The sequence below is a fragment of the Electrophorus electricus genome, chromosome 16, assembly GCF_041902795.1.
Source record: "Electrophorus electricus isolate QZ-2024a chromosome 16, ASM4190279v1, whole genome shotgun sequence".
In the NCBI taxonomy this organism is placed as follows: domain Eukaryota; kingdom Metazoa; phylum Chordata; class Actinopteri; order Gymnotiformes; family Gymnotidae; genus Electrophorus; species Electrophorus electricus.
Window position 1 is genome coordinate 14,818,114 of NC_137512.1, and position 3,636 is coordinate 14,821,749.

Sequence of the window (3,636 nt, forward strand, 5' to 3'; positions counted from 1 at the left end):
GGCATCTGGACATGATGGAACAGCAAAAGCCTTCACCAAACTGTTGCCAAAAGGTTGGACACATATAATTGTATAAAATGTCTTTGTATTCTGTAGCATTAATATTACCCTTCACTGAGCATAAGGGACCTAAACAAAACAGCAAAAACCATCTGCTGACTATTACCCCTTCTCCACAAAAACCTTACTGGTGGCACTCTACATTCCAGCAGATATCATTCTCATGGCATCTGCCAAACATAGATTTGTCTGTCAGGCTGCTAGATAGTGAAGTGTGATTCATCACTCCACAAAACATGTTTTCACTGCTCCAGAGTCTAGTACTTGCATGCTTTACACCACTACACCCACATTAGAACCACCATGGATTCCTTATTGATCTTGGGCTTGTGTGCAGTTGCTCACCCATGGAAACCCACTTTATAAAGCTCCTGATACACAGTCTGTGTAGTGACTGAAGCAACAGGATTTTTATGCTCTTCAGAAGTTTCCAGCCCTTCTTTTTGAGTTTGCATGGTCTTTGTGACTGAGCTGTTGCTGTTCCTAGATGCTTCAATTTTAAAATAATAGCACTTCTGCTTACAGAGCAGAAATTTCATGAACTGACTTGTGAATAAGGTGGCATCCTGTGAAGGTGCTACATTTAGAGTCATTGTGCTCATCTATATGATACAGTCTACTGTCAATGTTAGAGTTAGGGTTGTTTTGGAGATTGCTTGGATATGTGTCTGGTTATGGATTTCTGTGACTGAAACATATTAATCTAATAATTAGTAGGATTGTCTAAATACTTATGGCCATATGGTATATTTTAGACCTAAAAGCCCAAAAAAGAATTAATAATCAAATTGTCTTAACTAGGACTGGAATTCTAAAGCTATAGGATAGATTGTTCTTGCAGGGTCAGCTGTTCTTTGCTAGCTCTATTTCTTGCTAATGGGTTTTTTTTCATATAGTTTTGTACTGTTCCTGATTTTCTGTCAATTTACAAGGTAAATTTAAAACATTCTACCTTATAAATATATTTAAATAAGTAAATAAATAGCAGTGAATATAACATTTCTTTCCAAAGAAACAAGACATATTAGTTGCTTGCTTACTTCAATTTGTTTATTAAAATAAAGAGACAGGTATCAATTCATTTCATATTTTGAGGCTAGTTCATTTTTAACATCTATAGAAAGATTATATTGCTTAGTATAATTCCTCTTTGTGATGATCTTAGGAATTCTGGCAATGTCCATTCGTAACTGTGATTTCTTTGTTTGGCCTACAATAAAAGAAAATACATTCAAAATATGTACATACAAAAATATGAAATGACATACAGATATTATCATAACATCCTAACAGTCTGATCTAATCTGACTATATGCAATATAAACAAGATACTGCAAAGATACCCAAATTAGACATTTTAAATATTTAAATGTTTTTGCAGAAAGTAAACCCTTTAGATTTCTCACACCTTGTCTAATAATGCTGAAAACATAAATTTTCAGGTAACTTTTTAAACTTACGCATTCAGGGCACAGAATACACACAGATTTGGGTATGTATTACCACCGGAACACACTGGACCAGACATGTCAGTGGGGCACGAAGTCACATTGACATTTTGGTACTGGTCACAGTTTAGCTATAGGAAATCAGATGAGAGAATCCTTTACTAATTTTCCAAATAAAAGCATTATGTTATCTGCATTTACATTAACATAACATACACACAATGTGTCGAAGGGGGATTTGAATACATTTGAATAATACAACATGAAAAGTGAAACTGTGACACTTCAGAAATGTGGATAATTCTTCCAGATGTATTTAATTACCTGGGAAGTGTCACTCTGTGACACTGTGACACCTGAATAGAAGAAATAGAATTGATGAGAAATAATGATGAGAAACCTTTTTGATAATGAAATTAAAAGAAGTTTGTCCTGACAAGTAAGTAGAGTAGAATGTGGTTGAGCAGGTATTATTTATTTCATTGCTGTACCCTGTATTCAACAATATATCTCAGATAACATGAGGTAATTCATTTGTATATATATATAATTTTTTTTTTTTTTTTTTTTTTTTTTTACAACCAAAATCCTGCTTAGAAAATTGTGTTAAACTAAACAAAAAGAATCCTAGGTTGTTCAGCATCTTGGTATTATTCATATCATACACAGGTTAAAAAAAAAAAAAAAAAAAAAAAAAGATTTCTCTTTTAGTAAACTGTAAACTTTGCTGATTGATAAAACTCATATTCGCATTAATATGCATTAATATTCAAACTCACATTAATACTTAGATAGAATTTCCCCATATCTTAAGAGATTGAACATTTTAAGGGTATGTGGTGTTTAAGTGGTAGTAAGATATATTTATGAAACATTTGATCACTGATTACCTTTCTCTTATTTGTTTAAACATGTACTCTGTCTAAGACATGTATGTCAACACAGGAAAATAAAGTAATACAAATAAACAAATGAGACAAGACAATATTTTGAAACTCCACCTCTGATACTCATGTTAGGATTGGAATTTCAGTTTTCACCACTGTGAATATAAATTTAAATTACTACTCACCAGCAAAATAAAGTACAAGCGATGCACAAAGGAGGATGGCCAGCTTCATGGTCAATGAATGTGCTCAAACTGAGTGCAAAAGAATCAGGAGATATGACTCACTAGAGTGAACTGCGTATTTAAATGCCTGGGAAGAAACGCCTCCCTTTTCTTTTCTTACGTGGCACTTTTATACCCTCTTTCCTTACTAGTGATGTATGATAGGTGCCAGAAATAGATATTTGTATCTTTTGAAACATGAGAAAAACAAAAAGAAAAAGAAAGGTCTAGTTATGAATGACTTGGGTCCAGAATTTTTCAAAGTGAATGGAAGATTGTATTGTAATTTAGGCCTAATTACTGATGTGAGCGCATAACAAACTTTATACTTTAGCTTATTTTACTGTTGTGGTTTGTTCATAAACATGACCACAAAAGAAAAGGGATATGAAGTTCTTTAGTAACCTTAATTTATTTCTTATAAAATGTAGAAGTCAGTTCTACACTATATATCTGTTCTATCATACTGCAGTATAGGTGATACTTCTTTTTTTATCTATTTAATTTTTGCTTTATAATCCAGAGCTGGTTAGCAGTGCTTTGCCATGCAGTCACAATAGCTTTAGCACAACACTACATGTTAAACAATTAGGCCTGTGTAATTAACAAGGACACACATCATCAATGCAAATTGACAGTCAATTTTACATAAACATTTATGTATTCTTCTGTTTCTTTTAACAATGTAGGCAAACAAAAACAAGTGTGAATGGTGCCCTCTTGAAGTGTGAGTGTATACCAAATTAGTGCAAGTTACAAGTTAGAACCATGAAGTACTTCACATCTAAAATCCTACAGACAAGTCAGCCTATTTAATAGTTCATAAATCCACAGAAACACAACATATTGTACACAAGTACAACATTCAGCTGGATATTTTTCAGCATTTGGATCATTTTAGACCATCAAAATGCTGCATTTAGAAGTTTAGATAGGTCTAATGTTTTGTTACATGCAGTTTATTATACATATGTCCATACCTAAAATTATTTACTTAATAATGCTTTATATTCATGA

The 3,636-nt window shown here is 32.6% G+C and overlaps 1 long non-coding RNA gene across 1 annotated transcript; it reads right to left on the bottom strand.

Annotated features, from left to right (window-relative positions):
- Positions 1 to 1,088: 1,088 nt before the first annotated feature.
- LOC145651713 (uncharacterized) lies at positions 1,089 to 2,714 on the bottom strand. Its single transcript, XR_014117635.1, has 4 exons — positions 2,581 to 2,714; positions 1,833 to 1,864; positions 1,521 to 1,639; positions 1,089 to 1,270 (listed from the first exon to the last, which is right to left on the bottom strand). It is a non-coding gene; the product is annotated as an uncharacterized LOC145651713 (long non-coding RNA).
- Positions 2,715 to 3,636: the final 922 nt, after the last annotated feature.